Source organism: Dioscorea cayenensis, chromosome 12 (assembly GCF_009730915.1).
Source record: "Dioscorea cayenensis subsp. rotundata cultivar TDr96_F1 chromosome 12, TDr96_F1_v2_PseudoChromosome.rev07_lg8_w22 25.fasta, whole genome shotgun sequence".
NCBI lineage: Eukaryota > Viridiplantae > Streptophyta > Magnoliopsida > Dioscoreales > Dioscoreaceae > Dioscorea > Dioscorea cayenensis.
The window spans coordinates 12424999-12445993 of record NC_052482.1 but is presented as its reverse complement, the minus strand read 5'-3'; the positions used below and the strand labels follow the sequence as shown (position 1 = coordinate 12445993).

The window sequence follows — 20995 nt, the reverse complement described above, 5'->3', positions numbered from 1 at the left end:
CCCAGAGTGGATGATTGTTCAAACCTTTTACAATGGTTTGAACCCAATTACAAGGCAACTCTTGGATGCGGCAGCATGAGGTACCTTAGGTAGCAAGACCCTCGATGAGGCCCGTCAATTTGTTGAAGAAATGGGGTTAAATAGCTACCAGTGGAATGCTAGGGAGAAGAAAAAGGTGGCCGGTCTCCATGAAATTGATGCGGTAACCGCATTGGCGGTGTAAGTAGAGAGTCTGAGTAAGAAGCTAGATCTCATAGCTTCGAATAGAGTTGCGGCCATGACCAATTGCACCGGTTGTGGTGGAGGACATGCTCCCTCTGATTGCCCGATCGTTATTGGTGATGTTTCTGAGTTTATTCAAGCAACTCCACATCAACATTCCTTTCGTAGAGGCATAAGCTCAAATGCCTAAGTATGCGAAGTTCCTGAAAGACTTGTTGACTAACAAGAGAAAGTTGGAGGAGAGTGCTTCAGTGGTGCTAGATGCTTCATGCTCGGCGGTGTTGCAAAAGAACATGCCGAACAAGAAGAAAGACCCGGGAAGCTTCATCATTCAGTGTAATATCGGCAACTTAGGTGAGGAAATGGCATTGGCGGATTCAGGGGCAAGTATCAACGTCATGCCATACACTTTCTTCCAAAAGCTAGGCTTGGGAGAGCCTAGGCCCACTCGGATGACTTTATAATTAGCGGACCGAACGATGCGACATCCGAGAGGCATCATTGAAGACGTGCTTGTCAAGGTAGACAAGTACATTTTTCCGGTTGACTTCGTAGTGCTAGATGTCGATGAGGATGCGGATGTACCCTTGATACTTAGGAGACCGTTCTTGCGGACTTCCAAAGCATTGATTGACATGGACGGCGGAGAGCTCACATTGAGAGTTGGAGATGACAAACTCACTTACCGCCTTGCTGAAGCCATGTAGCATTCTGTTAATTTTGATGACACTTTGTATTTTCTAGACACTACTGATGAGCTTGTTGATGAATACATGCAGGAAATATTCAACCCGGATCCATATGAAGGTTTGTTCGACCAATAGGAGAGCAATGAAGAAGTAATGATGCTTGAGTCGACTGAAGAAGTAACATCTACCCCGGGGATATTGAAGAAGGTGCTCTGGAAAATGAAGAGGGCTAGGAGACGCCACCGAAAATGCTCCAAGATTGTTGGAGACATACATGAACCAAGAAAGTTGGATGAACCACTGCTAGGTGGTCCGAAGCCCGATAGTACACCCTCTACCCTCAAGAGACTTTGCTCATCATGCTTTCAAGTCATGGGTAAGAGGGCAACCTTCATTCATGAACCTCCGTGAGGTAAGAAAGATACTTCAAGCTCAGTGACGTTAAACAAGCACTTCTTTGGAGGCAACCTAAGTATTTACTATTTTCGTATCTTTTAGTTTAGTTTGTTTGCATGAATAAATTGTTAAGTGTTGGTGTCTTACTGATTAGATGCTTGTGCTGTAATTTTATTGTGGGTTTTTAAAGTCATCGTGTGTTTTATGAGAAATTGGCGAAAGTTTGGTTGTTTGTGTTCTATTTCGTGTTTTTCACTGGTAAAATTTGCATAATAGGGCAGGCTCTGAGTGTGTAAACATGTTCAGAGAATTTTTGCAGAGCCTGTAGATTTTTCTAAGTCATCCAGAGAAAACACACGGGCATGTGGAATTTCCACACGCTCATGGGTGTATACTGCGAGCTATTCCAGAGAAGGCATAGGGGCGTGTGGCTGCCCCTGTGAATGACCATGTGATTGTCACATGCCCGTGGGTAATTTCCGCATGGGCGTGTGAATTCCTGCAGAGTTGGGCAGCTTTTCCCGAGAGCACACAGTGGGCGTGGACTCGCCCCTGTGGGCGACCTTGTGAACCACGCATGGGCGTGGGTAATTTCCGCACGCCTGTGCGAAATGTTGCAGAGGAGTTCTCTCCATCCCGAGAAGACACAGGGGTGTGCGGCTGGCCCTGTGAGTTTGGCATGTGAATGTCCACGCCCGTGGGGAATTTTCGCATGGGCGTGTGGAACACTTAGTATTTTTTTCTCGGATATCCAGAGAAACCACAGGGGCATGCGGCTGCCCCTGTGGGTTGGGGGCACGGGCGTGGGTCTTTTCCGCACGCCCGTGTGAAATTTGTTAGAGTCAGTAAACGTTTTTCTCGAGAGCACCCAGGGGCGTACATTTGCCCCTGTGAAGCTCTCCTGTAGGACGCACGGGCGTGGATAATTAACGCACGCCCGTGTGGATGCATAGAACGCCAAGGATCGTGAATTCTCTTTAAAAGAAGAATAGTTTCTCTCCCCCTTCACAACTTTTATTCATCTGAAAACACTTTCACATCATTTTCCGATTCCATAGCGCCAATTTGGGAGGATTTTAGTGAGGTTTTCCGACCGATTCTTCATTTTTTTCTTTCCATCTCGTCGGTAAGCCCTATTTCTCATGTTCTTTGCCAATCCATGGTTTCCATCAATTAATATGGTTATAAATGCTTCATTTCTTCAATTAGAACGATGATTTATGTCTAGAACGAAGTTACAAGTATTTTTAAGTTGTATTTTTGGATTTTTCAAGCGCAGCCGTGCGGTTTTCATACCCCGTACACCCACAAGGGCGTGGGGAAATTCCACACGCCCGTGTGGATTTCTGCAGCATTGTTTTATCAACTTGTTTGATCGATTTTGTTTAAATTTTGCAGATTATGGAACATCGGTTGAAGAAGCAAGCGGATAAGAGACCGCGTGAGTCATCCCAAGAGCCTGAGGGCATGACTTTTGTGATTCCAGACCATCAGATTCGCTATGAGCACTTATCGAGACTCTGTTTCGGACAGACTCGATTCCTGGAAACGACTATACTGCGAGATCTTCAGCAGGGAGATGAGTTCGCTAATGAGGTCGAGGACCTCATTTTAGAAGGTAGTTGGCGGCAGTTGTTGACGATTAGAGAGCCAGCCATCCGAGAGTTCGCACTGGAGGTGCTATCATCATTCGAGTTTGATAGATCATAAGCGAGTTTCGACAGTGTAGGCACCATTCAGTTCAGAGTATTTGGACACCACCATAGCTTGAGCATTACTCAGTTTTTGGTCCTACTTGGCTTGTATGAGGAGGCCTTTACGGATACGGAGGAGTACGCGCAGTTACCGACTGATTATCCTGGAACCCTGACCTTGCAGAGAGCTTACAGAGTGTTATGTGGTCAGGGTCAGTATGAGTCGAGGGTGTCCAAGGCCACGTGCCTTTCCCGACGTGCATATAGATACTTACATGCCATCGTGAGTAGGTTGGTAAATGGCCGTGGTGATAGTACTGGTGTTCTGAGCCATCAGGAACTACTATACTTGTACTCGATGGTGCAGCACGTACCGATTCACTTAGGGCACATATTGGGAGAGTACATCAGACATCAGGGGCACTACGCTAGGCTGGGAACGATCTTCTCGGGCCCCTACATAACGAGATTAGTGCTGGGTATGGCTCTCTTGGATTCGATTCGCGTGGCCGAGAAGACAAGTATACCTGCTCCCCTGGGTCTAAAGATGATGAGGTTGATGGGCATGATCCGCAGGGTTCGGACAGGGGTTTTTGCTTGTGTTACCAGCTCCAGAGATAGCCGAGGATGAGGGTGACGAAGCCGGGGAATCTCAGCCCATTCTTGAGCCTCAGCCAGCACCGATGGAGACCGAGGCACCTCCAGCTGTGGAGGAACCACCCCCGTGTGTATATTTTCACCATCTCGAGCCCATGATTGCTTTGAGAGGCTCGAGAATGATATAGGAGTGGTCCGAGCAGAGGTTGCCGAGATTAGGGCTACGCAGGCCACTCAGTACACAGAGTTCATGGCGCGTTTCGACGTATTACAACAGATTTTAGAGTGAGACATCGCCTCATCATTTGTCTTGCGGCTGAGGACTCCTCAGGCCCCATCAGTTCCTCCGGCATCCCATCCTCTACCCTGGCACCGGTGGACCCACCATGTGTGTCTACAGCAGCAGTAGCACAGGAGCCCGAGCGTGACACCGACATTTGACATTATTAGTTTTTTCGCATTTCTTTTACTTTCTTGCATTTTATTTTAGACTTGTTCACTCAGAAAGGACTTTCCTTGTGAGCTTATTTTCATTTTGCATCATTGACTTGTTTTCATTGCTTTATCTTTTATATACACTTGATTTATTTTGTTTTTGTTGAGATTCAGTGAACCCCCTCGTGTATGTGTGCAGATGGTCTTGTCATCTTGGGAATTGAGACTTAGTCATGGGCACGGCCAAGGTGCTGAGGCACTTGGCCGTGTGAGCTTCACAACCTGTCAGAACACTACTCCCATGGAATTAGCTTCATCAAACGCAACACTAGGAGTCAGGGGAGTATTGTTTTAATTGCTTCTCCCACTTCTTTTTTTGAATGATATATATTTTTGAATGAGCTTGCATGTGTACATTGAGGACAATGTACAACTTAAGTGTTGGGGGGGGGGAGTTTCATAGTGCGCACATCTTTTCTATTGTTCTTGATTGATATATGCTCACATAGCCAATGGCGGTTCACCTTAGTTGCAATGATTGTATTCTTAAGTTTAGGAGAATTGTTAACATTGAATGTTTTCATGCTCTAGTTCTTACTTGAATTTCTAAGAATTTTTGCCCGATTTACACTTAGTGCACTACTCACTCTTTAGACTCTATTGGAAACTCATTGTTCGTTGTTAAAAGGGCTAGTTAGGTTTATTTTCTTGTGATAAATTCTGAAAAAAAAAATTGGAAAATGAAAAGAAAGAACAAAATAGTCTTATTATTTATTTGTGCTTGTTGGGTGGAAAGAGCTACCACCTATGAAGTATGGAGCTACTCTCATAAGTCAGATACTAGTTATGCCCTAATGAGAGAAAGAGCTATCTCATAGGATGAGTGAAATCTACCACTCCGGTAGAAAGAGCTACCAACTCGAAAGTGTGAAAGCCACCTTAGCGGCCGCTTTGGAAAGGGCTACCTTAGAGGATGTGTGAAGCTACTACCATCTTTAAAATTTTTGTCACTTTTGTAGATAAATAAGTCCCTTGTACTTAGAACTTTGAGGAGTTGATAAGTGCTTGAGTAGACATATTTTTATACATGTTTCACATGCATTGAGCATCATTTTTACTGTGGTTTATGTCTCATATTGTGTATTTGGTGTTCTTTTATGCATATAGGTTGTGAATGCCTTGAAGAGTAAAAAGGAAGCAAAGATGGGCTATAAAGACATAATGTTGGGAGTTCTTGTTCAATTCAATGACCAAGACACAAGAGGAGTTTATAAACGTGGAGATGTGTGCCAACTTCCAAGAAGATTCAAGTCAATTCACTAGTTGGAAGGGCACAAAGGCAGCCACATCTTCATGTTTCTTCTCTTTGTGAAGATTGCAAGACCTCTCAAAGATACATCGATGAAGAAAAGTTTTATAGCCTACCACATGGACATGTGCCCGGACATGTGGCCTCAAGAGAAGAGTGATTGGATCGCGTTTTCTGCAGCCCACGCGGGCGCGTGGAAAATCCACACGTTCGCGTGAGGGCACGTGACAGACGCAATCTAAGGCCTATAAATAGCCGTTTTGCCGTATTCTTTCTCATCTTTTGTGCGGCTCTTGAGGGGTGAGACAGCTAGGGTTTGGAGAGAAGGTCTTTGCGGCTTTGGAGGTGCTTCGTCACCAACTTTGATCGATTCCTCCTCCGTCATAGCATCAAGGAAGCCACCGGTGAACCTAGCTTCGGAGTGGGTCCTTCAAGACGTCGAAGCTCTCCATCAAGGCCATCAGTTCATATATATGGGGGTTTATTTCTATGGTTTTAATGTACTTTCATTCATTGATGGTGTGTTTTGTATGTTGCTCCATGGACAGCTAAAACCCTAGAGGGTATTTGGGCTTGTGAACCCTAGGATTCTCATCTTTTGTGGATTTGCTTAGTGTTTCTATTTAATCCGAGTTTGATTAAGTTTTAATCTTGTATTCTCATTGCTTGCTTGTTTAATTAATCCTTATGGTTGATTGGATTTGCATGATTTGTTACTTTGATGTGAGAGAGGTCTCCATTAGAGTTAGAACTTCAAGGTTAAAGAGGGTTGAGAGGGTGAGTCATGAGATAGTGGAGTATCCCCTCTCCCTTCCGATTGAGTGTATTCTATCTCCGTTCCCTAAGCTCTATGCAACCATATTTGGTGTGAGGCGTGAGATTGAGAGATTTCTCCACCGGGACCTTGTAGGGGGTTAGGATCCTTCGCCGGGAATTAGGGTTGGATCAATCTTTAGGAATCGGATACACCTCTTGGAATCCCTAGAGTGCTTTGCAGTCATATGTGGTGTGAGGTGTTGAGATTGAGCGATTTCTCCACCGGGACCTCGTAGGGGACTAGTATCGGTGATCTAGAGATAGACCCGATTATGTTTAGATTTCCACGACTTAACTTACTCATCATAGAAACACTTTGCTTATCCGGTACCTAATACCTGAATCCTAGGGGGAGCATTGCCCGAATACCCCACTTTTACTGATTGAGATTCTCCTTCCATTATACCCTTGCATATTCGTCTCCGGTGTTCATCTCTTCGCACATTAGATCACCACACCGTTTTATTTATCATTAGGTTAGAAAGTAGAGAAGAAGTTAGTACTAGTAGCCCTGTTCCCTGTGGATTCGACTACCCAGTCACCGGGGTAATTATTACTTCGACACCCGTGCACTTGTGGTTTACACACCCATATTCGGACGTGTCAAGTTTTTGGCGCCGTTGCCGGGGAGCAGGATACTAGGAACGCTAGGACTTTGTTGCTCTACCCACTTATCTTTTTCTTTATTTTGTCTATTCCATACTTTTTTTTTCTTCCATCATTCTCATTGATTTTTATTTCGTTTTTATCTATTTCACTCTATCTTCTTCCACCGTTCTATTTTGTTTTATTTTGTCTTATTTAGGTTTCCTTGCATGGAATTTGAATGATGATTAATCCAGTTGCAGAATTATATTTTCAGGTTGATGTTCTCACTAGAAAAATTGATCAATTTATCAATGTTCATCAACAACACAATCCATATCGCATCAACTATCATCCAAATCAAAGGAGCTACCCAAACCTCGTATGGGATATTGACGGACAACAATGGGAAGCACCTCAACAAGAACTTCAATGGGATGAGAAAGTTGAAGAAGATGTACTTCGGTTGGAAAGAGTGTTACCAAGATTTATTGAAGCAACCGATGCCTGTTTCCAAAATATTGAGGCCACATTAAGTTGTCACGATGTCTCCATCAAAAACATTGAGCATCAATTAGGAGACATCTTGGACATGCTTGCTAAGGAAAAAGAAGAATTTGAACAAGCAAGGCAAATGTCTCCGGGACATGATGAGGCCATGAGCACAATTGAAGAAGTTGGGCAAATTGAGTACATTGATGTAGAAAATAAAAAGAAAGAAGTTGAATATCATTTTGAGATTTTGGATTGTGTGAATGAAGATTGTGCTTGTGAGCGAGGAAATTTTCAAGGGGATTTGCTAGTCTCATGTTCCTCTCAAGTTGAAAATACACAAGAAGAAGCAAACCCCAAGTTAATGGAACAAGCATCTTTCTTTGGGATTGATCAACTCTTACAATGCAAGAGAGAGGTTTTGGGAAGGGAAGAAGATGTGGGTAGGAGATTGAAGCCATCCAATGACCCACCTGTGCTAAGCTTGGACAATTCGCAACCCAAATTGTTTCCTTGGAGGCCAAAAGTAAGATTGTTGGACTCTCCAACAAATACTTCATCCCGGCAAGTTGACTCTTGGTTTAAAGGAAGTAGCTATGCAATGTCTAGTTGGGAGGAACACACTCTTTTCAAGCCTCCATAAGGTAAGGAAGAGGTACGTCAAGCTTAGTGACGTAAAACAAGCGCTACTTGGGAGGCAACCCAAGTTTTTAATTGTTTTCTAGTTTAGATTTTTCATTTCTGCAAAGTAATAAATTCATGAGTGGGTGTTTTTGATGAATTTTTTTGTTGGTGTTGAAGTTTTTCATGGAAAAATTTTTGGTGATTTAAATTGATTTTTCGTGTATGTGGCATAGTTGAGGGTGTAATTCATGTTTATAGTTGAAGAATTAGTGTTAATTTGAAGTTTGGAACCTTGCGTGGACTGTCTACAAAAAAATTTTTGTAGCTCACGCGGTCGTGTGGAATTTCCACACGGTCAGTATCAAGATCTCCACGCGGGGTGTGGAATTTCCACACCCCCATGTGGCTTATAAGATTATGAAGGGTCACTTTTCATTATCTTCACCACTTACACCCATCTTCTCCCACTTCTCCATCTTCAAGAATCTGAACTTTTGAGCACAAAAACTAATTTTCTTCAACTCCTTGGAGATTTAAAAGTGTTTTTCCGGCATTTGCATTAAGTGTCCTTCACCGATTTGCTCCGGTAAACTTCATTTTCCCCTATCTTCTCTATGCCCTTATTTTGCCAATCCATAGAGTTTTATTGGTTTATAAGTGTTGTTTTTCATGGAAAATCTTGTAGAGACACTTTAGAATGTATGGATCGAAATTTTTGGAAGCGTTGGAGCCCAATCATGGCTTCTTGGCCATGGTTAGGCGCCCACACGGGCGCGTGGCCGGCCCATACGCCCGCGTGGATAGGGCCGGCCATTCGGTCACGGCTCCCCACGGCAGCGCTGCCACCCCACTCGCCCGCGTGGGCTGGCCAGCCATTCGCCTGCGCGCCCACGCGGGCGCGTGGGCTGGTGCCACGCACTCGCGTGGTGCCCTGGCCGTGACCATAATGCGCCCACGCGGGCGCGTGGCTTCCCCACACGCCCGCGTGGGCTGGAAAAGTACCCAATAAGGCCAGAAAAGTGCTTGGCTTGCCCTCCACGCCCGCGTTGAGCCCTGTACTCATCAAATTCATGCTTAACTAACTTCTTTTGAAGCTTTATTTGCAGGTATGACACCAAGGACCGAAAAAAACTTGTTCCAAATGCTTCAATTTCATACGGTTAACCTTGATTAGAACATTATTTTTGGCACACCAAAGCAACACCGAAGACGACGTTGATGCTTGAGGCGTCCCCACTCATGATTCTTTAGTTTTTCTTTTACTTTTTGTTTTTCATTTATAGTTTTTTTCTTTATTTTTATTTTTATTTATTTTTTTGTTTTTTTAGACTTTAGTTAACTTTTGTGTTTTTGTTTTTGTTTGTGCGAGTTTGTGCTTCATGTGTTTACTTATAAGAACTCGTACATCTTTTCTATTTTGTTGAGCTTCACTGAACCCCTTGTCTATGTGCAGATGGCCTTGAGAGTGATGTTGATGGTGTTTTAGTCATAGACATGATCATGTGATATTGTTACATGGTCATGTGAGCTTCACAACCCGATGAACACATACACCCATGAGTTAGGCTTCACCAAACGAAGAATGAGGAGTTCAGGGGAGTCCTATTTTAATTGCATTGCCACACACATTATGCTTTCATTGTTGTTATTTTTATTGTGCTTGCATGCGTACATTGAGGACAATGTACATCTTAAGTGTGGGGGAGGGTTTACCTTATACATGACTTTTACTTGTGTTTTCATGAGCATGCTCTTGTTGCCAATGAAGGTTCACCTTAGGGTTAAGAGTTTAATTCTTAGTTTTTGGAGGTTATAAACATGGATTTTATCATGCTCTAGTTTTCATCCAATTTTATTGAATATTTTTGTCCGATTGCTCTTTCTGCACTTTTCTAGCTCATTAGACCTATGAAGACTCTAGTTCGTTATGTTTGGGATTATAGTGTGCTAGTTTTTATTTGAAAAGAAGAAAAAAAAAATCATTAGAGGAAAATCAGAAAAAAATCAGAAAAAAATTTGAAAGAAATGGAAATTGTTTGTTGTTTGTACATAGGGTGTGGAAAGAGCTACCACCCATGATGTATGTAGCTACTCTCATAAGTCGGATACTTGTTATGCCCTAATGAGAGAAAGAGCTATCTCATGGGATGTGTGAAAGCTACCACCTCGAAAGTGTGAAAGCCACTCGGGAGGCATCTTGGGAAAGGGCTACTTTAGAGGTTGTGTGAAGATACTACCTATTCTTTCTGTTTATAAATAAGTCCCATGTTAATAAGAACTTGGTAGTGGACATAGTGTTGACATGAGTTGAGTTTTTTTCACACAAAACACGCATTCGGATTTTTATCACATTCATTTTTTTATTGGATTGTTTGCTAGAGCATTGATTGTTTTTGTCTAGTGTTTGATTCTCTCCATGACTGTAGAATTTTTATTCTTGTACTTATTTGGTGAACCTAAGGCCAAGCACTTCTCTTTTCTTTCCATAGGTATAATGTTTAATTTTGCTTGAGGACAAGCAAAGACTTAAGTGTGGGGGAGTTTGATAAGTGCTTGAGTAGACATATTTTTATATATGTTTTACATGCATTGAGCATCATTTTTACTGTGGTTTATGTCTCATATTGTGTATTTGGTGTTCTTTTATGCATATAGGTTGTGAATGCCTTGAAGAGTAAAAAGGAAGCAAAGATGGGCTATAAAGACATAATGTTGGGAGTTCTTGTTCAATTCAATGACCAAGACACGAGAGGAGTTTATAAACGTGGAGATGTGTGCCAACTTCCAAGAAGATTCGAGTCAATTCACTAGTTGGAAGGGCACAAAGGCAGCCACATCTTCATGTTTCTTCTCTTTGTAAAGATTGCAAGACCTCTCAAAGATACATCGATGAAGAAAAGTTTTATAGCCTACCACATGGACGTGTGCCCAGACATGTGGCCTCAAGAGAAGAGTGATTGGATCGCGTTTTGTGAAAAGTACTATTTTGCCCTATAAATAGCCGTTTTGCCTTATTCTTTCTCATCTTTTGTGCGGCTCTTGAGGGGTGAGACGGCTAGGGTTTGGAGAGAAGGTCTTTGCGGCTTTGGAGGTGCTTCGTCACCAACTTTTATCGATTCCTCCTCCGTCATAGCATCAAGGAAGCCACCGGTGAACCTAGCTTCGGAGTGGGTCCTTCAAGATGTCGAAGCTCTCCATCAAGGCCATCAGTTCATATATAAGTGGGTTTATTTCTATGGTTTTAATGTACTTTCATTCATTGATGGTGTGTTTTGTATGTTGCATCATGGAGAGCTAAAACCCTAGAGGGTATTTGGGCTTGTGAACCCTAGGATTCTCATCTTTTGTCGATTTGGTTAGTGTTTCTATTTAATCCGAGTTTGATTAAGTTTTAATCTTGTATTCTCATTGCTTGCTTGTTTAATTAATCCTTATGGTTGATTGGATTTGCATGATTTGTTACTTTGATGTGAGAGAGGTCTCCATTAGAGTTAGAACTTCAAGGTTAAAGAGGGTTGAGAGGGTGAGTCATGAGATAGTGGAGTGTCCCCTCTCCCTTCCGATTGAGTGTATTCTATCTCCGTTCCCTAAGCTCTATGCAACCATATTTGGTGTGAGGCGTGAGATTGAGAGATTTCTCCAGCGGTACCTTGTAGGGGGTTAGGATCCTTCGCCGGGAATTAGGGTTGGATCAATCTTTAGGAATCGGATACACCTCTTGGAATCCCTAGAGTGCTTTGCAGTCATATGTGGTGTGAGGTGTTGAGATTGAGCGATTTCTCCACCGGGACCTCGTAGGGGACTAGTATCGGTGATCTAGAGATAGACCCGATTATGTTTGGATTTCCATGACTTAACTTACTCATCATAGAAACACTTTGCTTATCCGGTACCTAATACCTGAATCCTAGGGGAAGCATTGCCCGAATATCCCACTTTTACTGATTGAGATTCTCCTTCCATTTTACCGTTGCATATTCGTCTCCGGTGTTCATCTCTTCGCACATTAGATCACCACACCGTTTCATTTATCATTAGGTTAGAAAGCAGAGAAGAAGTTAGTACTTGTAGCCCTGTTCCCTGTGGATTCGACTACCCACTCACCGGGGTAATTATTACTTCGACACCCGTGCACTTGCGGTTTACACATGCATATTCGGATGTGTCTGGAGTATACCTTGGGTTGTTTTGAGGGAGTTCACACACATACACGAAATTCGGGTTTGTTGTCCTTTTTTATTCAAGTTATTAGCTAGACCATTGATTTTTCGTATTTAATGTTATAATTTTCCTTACTTATAGAATACTCTCTTTGTATACCTTGGTGAACCTAAGGCCAAGCACTTTAAATATTTTCTTCATTGATGCACATAATGTTTTAATTTTTGCTTGGGGACAAGCAAAAGCTTAAGTGTGTGGGAGTTTGATAAGTGCTTGTGCGATATGAATGCGAAGCGTTCATTCCTTATGTTGAGCATTACTTTTCTTGGGTTTTACACTAATATGTGTGTTTTTATGTTACTTTTATGCAGGTAGGGTTGTGAGGCTGAGTATGAAGGAAATAGGCCAATGTGGATCATAATGCACCTATTTTGGAGGAAATCTTGCTAAGGTTCAAACGCGAAGACATAGGTCAGGTGTGAGATGCTAGAGTGTGTGCCAACCTCCTCGTATTCGAGTGGGCACATCCATTTGGAGAGGCACAAAGGTAGTCACATTCGAGCATTCTGACTTATGCACATAGAGCAAGAGCTCCACCAACGTGTACACCATTGAAGAAGCAAGTGATCCATGGTGTGAACGTGTGCCCGTTTGTGTTACCCCGATGAAAGTATGGAATTGAGAAGCTATTCAGGTCGAATACTGTAGCAGAGCACTGCTGCATACATTGTAGCAACACTATTCACAGCCGGCCGAGAAACCAGAGAAACAGAGAATCCACACGGGCGTGTGGAAATTATCCACGCCCGTGTGGAAATTCCGCACGGGCACGTAGAGCATCCACGCCCGTGTAGTCACCCAATTCCAGCCCTATTTAAAACTGATTCAGCCCCGATTTTGATATTCTTGTCTCCATCTTTTCCCTAACTTGTGAGAGGGCTTCGGCTAGGTTTTTGGAGAGGTTTTATGGCTCCGACATCGTGCGTCGTTTGGAAGAAGGTTATTAGGAGAGTTTTCGTCGGCACCGATCCAGCGAGGTGTATCCTAGGCCGGACAATGGATCCCTTGTGACGAGTAGAGGACTCTCCACAAGACCATCGACACGACCATCGAGGGCGTTTTTCTATGGATTCATTGCTTTTACATTCTATTTCTTTGATTGTACTTAGCTCCATAGAGAGCTAAAAACGTAGTAGGTACTTGGGTACTTGTGAACCCTAGGATGTATTCATTTCATTGAATCTCTTTATTATGCTTTCAATTAATTGATGTTTATTGTGAGTTCCAACCTTGAATGCTTGATTGTATGAACATTTCACCTAGAGTGACACTAGGGTTGAGAGTTCTTGTTGGTAACCTTGTGAGTGACACCATGAGCGTTAGACAAAGCTAGGTTGGAGAGGGTTGAGAGGGTGAGTCGAGAGGTACCGGAGTGTCCCCTTTCCCCTCCGACGTGATAGATTCTGCCTCCGTTCCTTGAGTTCTTTGCGGCCATAATAGAGTGAATGGTCTAAGGGATGACCCTCCGATGGGGCTTAGTTGCGCGTGCAATAGAGTGAAGCATTGAGGTGATCTTAGTATCTAGGGCTTAATTACGGTTAGGGACCTTCTGCATGGACCAAAGGGTTAGGTCTATAATTAGGAAGAGATTTATCACTTGGAATCCCTAGAGCTCATTGCAACTCTATGCGAGTGCGAGGTGTTGAGATTGTTCGATTTCTCCTGCGGGACATGTGTAAAGTTTGGCATAGTTGATCTTAGATTTGGGACTATGTAATTAAGGATTTCCACTACTCACTATTGCATTGATTAGAAAGCATAATAGAGGGTTCTTGCACTTGAAATGACTATCCTAGGCGGAGCATTACCCGGGTACCCCATCTTCATCGATTGCCTTACCCCCTTCTTTACTTTTGTTGTCTTACTTGTTATTTTTATTGTCGAGAATTGAATCATTTTCACACGTATCAATATTGATCTTTCGCATAGCTAAGAATCAAATTAAGTATTTCTATCCCCTACTCCCTGTGGATTGGATACCCGCTCACCCGGGATTATTACTTTGACAAACCTGTGCACTTGCGAGATAGATGCAAGAGGATCTTATCTGGAAACAAAGCGATCTACGACGTAAATGTGTGCCAGTTTACGTTACCTCGATGAAAGCATGGTTTCGGGAGTGTTTCATACAGATGATGTAGTAAAATACTGTAGCAGGTAGTGTTCACAGCCGGCTGAAGAAGGAGTTGACCATAGAAGCCACAAGGGCGTGTGGAAATTCCACATGCCCGTGTGTTAGTTCCATAAGCCAGTGTGGAATATCCACAGGTGCATGTGGGTTCCCAATTCCAGCCATTTCAAAGCCGATTTTAGCCTCGATTTCAGCATTCTTTTCTCCATCTTTTCCCCAACTTGAGAGAGCGCTGCGGCTAGGATTTTGAGAAGTATAGGCTAGAGATTGGGAGAGGTTCTACAGCTCTGACATTGTGCTACGTTTTCTATAGATTTATTGCTTTTACATCGGATTTCATTGATTGTAATTAGCTCCATGGAGAGCTAAACCCCCTAGTGTGTACTTTGATTGTGAACCCTAGGTTGTATTCGTTTCATTGAACCTTGTGATAATGCTTTCATTGATTGATGTTTTTATTGAGTTCCAATCTTAAATGCATTGATTGTATGAATACTCCCTTAGAGTGACACCAAGGTTGAGTGTTCTTGTTGGTAAACCTTGTGTGTGAGTGACACACCACGAAAGTTAGACAAAGCTAGATTGGAGAGGGTTGAGAGTGTGAGTCGAGAGGTAGCGGAGCGTCCCCTTTCTCCTCTGGTGTGATTTATTCTACTCCAATTCCTCGAGTTCTTTGTGGTCATAGTAGAGTGAATGGGCTAAGGGATGACCTTCCGCTGGGGCTTAGTTCCGAGTGCAATGGAGTGAAGTGTTGAAGTGATTTAGCATATAGGGCTTAATTGTGGCTAGGAACCTGCCGCTTAGACCAAAGGGTTAGGTCTACATATAGGAAGACGATTTATCACTTGGAATCCCTACAACTCATCCCAATTCTATATGAGTACGAGGTTGAGAGATTACTCAATTTCTCATCCGGGACATGTATATGGTTAGGCATCGTTGACTTTAGGTTTGGGATCATGTATTAAAGGATCTCCATGGCTCACTAATGTATGAGTTAGGAAGCATAATAGAGGGTTTTTGCACTTGAAATGATTGTCCTAGGCAGATCAATATCCGAGTACCCCATTTACATCGATTGTCTTACCTCTCCTTTACTTGTGCTCTATCTCTCTCTTTTACTTTTGTTTGCATTAAATCTTGTCACACAAATCTCTATTCACATTTCGCATAGTTAAGAAACAAATTAAGTATTATTACTCCCTAGTCCCTGTGGATACGATATCAACTCACCTGGGATTTTATTACTTAGACAAAACCGTGCACTTGCGGGACGTATGCAAGGGGCGTTGTCAAGTAGCTTCATACTTCATAAGTAGTAGCTCTTTCCATCCCCAATAAACAAACAAACATAACTATTTTTTTTAAAAGAAACTAAAGCAAGAAACAAACTAAAACAAGTCCCTTAGACATCAAACTTGACTTTCCACAATGTTTAATGAATGAGTAGTCCCACAAAGTGTTAATCTGGCAAAATTTCCTAAAAATTCAAGTAAAACTAGAAGAGGAGAACATTCAATGTTAAAATTTCTCCCCTAAACATAAGAATACGACCGTTGCAACTAAGGTAAAATGCCATTGGCTACATGAGCAGGTATAATAAGAGCATAAGTATAGAACATGCGTAATGTGAACTCCCCCATACTTAATGTTGGGAGAGTTGAAGGGTAGGATAATATGGCAAAACAAAATGAGCAACAGAGGACATTGTCTGATTATGTCAGACCTTCAGTATTGGGGACACAATCGAGTATTGTGCATCCCCCAATTACATCTCAAAACTTCAAGCTGAAGCTGGCATTCATCCATATGTTGCAGCAATCCGCACAGCTTAATTGTTTGGCTGATGAGAATCCAAACAGTCATATAGAGAACTTTCTCAAGGTGTGTTATATGCTCAAAATAAACAGGGTGACGGATAATGCCATCAAGTTAAGAGCCTTCCCATTTTCCATAAAGGGGAGAACGAAGTAGTGGTTACACTCATTACCTAGAGCATCAATTACCACATGGGAGAAGATGGTAGAAGTTTTTCTTGCCCGTTATTTCCCTCCCGGAAAATCTGCAAAGCTTAGGAATGAGATCTCATCCTTTATATAGTCAGAATTGGAGTCTCTATTTGAGATGTGGGAAAGGTTCAAGGAGCTCCTAAGAAAGTGTCTGCAACACGGATTACCATAGTGGATGATGTTCAGACCTTTTACAACGGGTTGAATCTGAGCACAAGGCAACTCTTAGATGCAGCAGCAGGAGATACCTTAGATAGCAAGACCCCTGGTGAGGCCCGTCAACTAATTAAAGAAATGGGGTTAAATAGCTACCAATGGAATGCTAGGGAGAAGAAGAAGGTGGCTGGGATTCGTGAGATAGATGCAGTAACCTCATTGGTGGCTCAAGTGGAATCATTGAGTAAGAAGTTAGATTTTCTAACTTCGAATAGAGTGGCGGCCATGACTACTTGCACCGGGTGTGGTGGAGGACATGCTCCCTCTGATTGCCCGATCTCCGTTGGTGATGCATCTTCGGTTGAGAATGTTGATTTTGTGGGTAATGCGATGAGGAATCAAGGGAATCCATATAGCATCAACTACAATCCGGGTTGGAAGAATCATCCCAACTTCTCATGGAGTAACCAATTTTCACAAAAAGCGATGGGGCCACCGGGTTTCCAATAACAACAAGCCCCAAACATGGAGAACCGAGTTTCCAGTTTGGAGACCCGAATGACCGATTTGGAGAAGACCGTGACTAGATTTATACAATTATTGGATACAAGATTTCAATTAGTTGATGCTACACTTCACAACCACACCGCTTAGTTGTACAACCTTGAGAATCAAGTTTGGCAAATTGCGAAGTCTCTATCGGAGAGATCACAAAGAAGCTTGCCAAGCAATACCAAGACCAATCCTAGAGAGCATGTAAAGGCGATCACTTTGAGAAGTGGTCGTGAGGTTGAAGGTAGGTTTCTGAGTGAGAAGCCAATGAACACGCACCCGAGGTCATAGAGGTTGAAGAGGGAACAAGCAAAGAGAAGGAGGTGGCACCCCCACCTGTCAAGCTAAGAATCCCCTATCCCTCTAGGTTGAAGAATGACCAAGGTGATGAACAGTTGATAAGTGCTTGAGGAGACATATTTTTATATATGTTTTACATGCATTGAGCATCATTTTTACTATGGTTTATCTCTCATATTGTGTATTTGGTGTTCTTTTATGCATATAGGTTGTGAATGCCTTGAAGAGTAAAAAGGAAGCAAAGATAGGCTATAAAGACACAATGTTGGGAGTTCTTGTTCAATTCAAGGACCAAGACACAAGAGGAGTTCATAAACATGGAGATGTGTGCCAACTTCCAAGAAGATTCAAGTCAATTCACTAGTTGGAAGGGCACAAAGGCAGCCACATCTTCATGTTCCTTCTCTTTGAAGATTGCAAGACCTCTCAAAGATACGTCGATGAAGAAAAGATTTCACTGTAGTAATTTTACTGTAGTAGCACTATAGCAAAATTACCGTTCGCGCGCTCGCGTGGAAATTCATGTAGCCCACGCAGCCACGTGCAAAATCCGCATGGGCACATGGGGGCACATGACAGACGCGGTCTAAGGCCTATAAATAGCCATTTTGCCCTATTCTTTCTCATCTTTTGTGCAGTTCTTAAGGGGTGAGATGGCTAGGGTTTGTAGAGGAGGTCTTTGCGGCTTTGGAGTCGCTTCATCACCAACTTTGATCGATTCCTCCTCTGTCATAGCATCAAGAAAGCCACCGGTGAACCTAGTTCGGAGTGGGTCCTTCAAGACGTCGAAGCTCTCCATCAAGGCCATCAGTTCATATATAAAGGGGTTTATTTAGATGGTTTTAATGTACTTTCATTCGTTGATGGTGTGTTTTGTATGTTGCTCCATGGAGAGTTAAAACCCTAGAGGGTATTTAGGCTTGTGAACCCTAGGATTCTACTCTTTTGTGGATTTGATTAGTGTTTCTACTTAATCCAAGTTTGATTAAGTTTTAATCTTGATTGTCTAATGCTTGCTTGCCTTATTAATCTTTTGGTTATTTGGTTTTCTTGATTTGTTACCTTGGTGAGGGAGAGGTCTCCGTTAGGGTTAGAATCTTAAGATTGAAGAGGGTCGAGAGGGCGAGTCATGAGATAGTGAGCATTCCCTTTCCCCTCCGATTGGTGTATTCTATCTCCATTCCCTAAGCTCTATGCAACCACATTTGGTGGGAGGTGTGAGACTGAGAGATTTCTCCGCCGGGACCTTGTAGGGGTTAGGATCCTTCGCCGAGAATTAGGGTTGGATCAATCTTTTGGAATTGGATACACCTCTTGGAATCCCTAGAGTGATTTGCGGTCATATGTCGTGTGAGGTGTTGAGATTGAGCGATTTCTCTACCGGGACCTCGTAGGGGACTAGTATCAGTGATCGGGAGGCTGGATCCAATTATATTTTGATTTCCATGACTTAACTTATTCTTCATAGAAATACTATGCTCATTCAGTACCTAATACCTGAATCCTAGGAGGAGCATTGCCCGAAAACCATACTTTTACTGATTGAGATCTCTCTCTATTTCACCCTTGCATATTCGTCTCCAGTATTCATTTCTTCATACATTAGATCACCACACATTTCCATTATCATTAGGCTACAAAGTAGAGAAGAAGTTAGTACTAGTAGCATTGTTCCCTGTGGATTCCACTGCGCGACTCACCGGGTTAGGATCCTTCACCGGGAATTAGGGTTGGATCAATCTTTAGGAATCGGATACACCTCTTGGAATACCTAGAGTGCTTTGCGGCCATATGTCATGTGAGGTGTTGAGATTGAACGATTTGTCCACCGGGACCTCGTATGGGACTAGTATCGGTAATCGGGAGGCCGGATCCGATTATATTTTGATTTCCACGACTTAACTTACTCTTCATAGAAACACTTTGCTTATTCGCTAACTAATACCTAAATCCTATGGGAAGCATTGCTCGAATACCGCACTTATACTGATTGAGATCTCCCTCCATTTCACTTTTACATATTCGTCTCTGGTATTCATTTCTTCGCACATTAGATCACCACATCTTTCCATTTATAATTAGACTAGAAAGCATAGAAGAAGTTTGTACTAGTAGCCCTGTTTCTTGTGGATTCGACTACCTGACTCACTGGATATTTTATTAGTTCGACACCCGTGCACTTGCGGTTCACACACATATTCGGACGTGTCAATAGTACAACAAGTTCCTGAGTTTGTTCAAGCAACTCCACGTCAATATTCCTTTCGTTGAGGCATTAGCCGAAATGCCTAAGTATGCAAAATTCTTGAAGGACTTGTTAACTAACACGAGGAAGTTGGAGGAGAGTAGATGTGTCTTGCTCGGCGGTGTTGCAAAAGAACATGCCGAACAAGAAGAAAAACCCGGGAAGCTTCATTATTTCATGTAACATTGACAATTTGGGTGAAGAAATGACAGTGGTAGACTCAGGGGCCAGTATCAAAATCATGCCATACACCTTCTTTCGGAAGCTAGGCTTGGGCGAACCTAGGCCTACTCGGATGACTTTGCAATTGGCTGACCGAATGGTGAGACATCCAAGGGGTATCATCGAAGATGTGCTTATCAAGATTGACAAGATATATTTCCTGTAGATTTTATGGTGCTATACGTCAATGAGGATGCGGACGTACCCTTGATAGTTGGGAAGCCATTCTTGCGGACTTCTAAGGCATTGATTGACATGGATGGCGGGGAACTAACTTTGAGTGTTGGAGATGACAAGCTCACATACCGTCTTGCTGAAGCCATAAGGCATTCTCTTTATTTCGATGATACTTTGTATTTTCTAGACACTACTGATGAGATTGTTGATGAATATATGCAGGAAATGTTCAATCCGGACCTGTATGAGGGTTTGTTCGACCAAGAGGAGGAAAATGAAGAAGTAATGATACTTGGTTCCACTAAAGAAGTACCATCTGCTCCGGAGATCTTGAAGAAGATGCTCCGTAAGAAGAAGATGGTGTGGAGACACCACTGGAAATGCTTTAAGGCTATTGGAGATCGGAGTGAACCAAACAAATTGGATGTACCATTGCTAGGTGGTCCCAAGCCTGATAACTCACCCTCTACCTTCAAGAGCCTCTGTTCATCATGCTTTTAAGCTATGAGTAAGAGGGCAACCTTTATCTATGAACCCCTGTGTGGTAAGACAAGGTATGTCAAGCTTAGTGACGTAAAACAAGCGCTTCTTGGGAGGCAACCCAAGGGTTCACTATTTTCTTAGCTAGTAGTTTAGTTTTTGTGTGAATAAAGTGTTGAGTGCTAGTATGACAAGGTCCCCTTGCTTATATCTCGAAAGTGCATGGGCTTATTGAAGTAATAATCCCGGGTGAGTGGGGTCGAATCCACAGGGAGTAGGGAGTGAAAATACTTAATTTGATTCTTAGCTATGTGGAATATCAATAGTGATAAGTGTGAAATTGATTCAATTCTCAACAATAAGAACAACAAGTGAAAGAGCAAAAGTAAGAAAAGGGTAAGGCAATCGATAAAGAATGGGGTACTCGGATAATGCTTCACCTAGGATGATCGCTTCAAGTGCAAAAACTCTCTATTATGCTTCCTAATCAATGCAATGGTGAGTCGTGGAAATCCTTACATACATAGTCCCAAATCTAAGGTCAACTATGCCTAACTCTATACATGTCCCGGAAAGAAATCGAACAATCTCAACACCTCGCACTCGCATAGAGTTGCAATGAGCTCTAGGGATTCCAAGTGAT

At 42.7% G+C, this 20995-nt stretch overlaps 1 non-coding gene across 1 annotated transcript; it reads right to left on the bottom strand.

The window, feature by feature from the left end:
• Positions 1-16278: 16278 nt before the first annotated feature.
• Positions 16279-16385, bottom strand: LOC120274283. The gene has a single exon (XR_005540813.1). It is a non-coding gene; the product is annotated as a small nucleolar RNA R71 (small nucleolar RNA).
• Positions 16386-20995: the final 4610 nt, after the last annotated feature.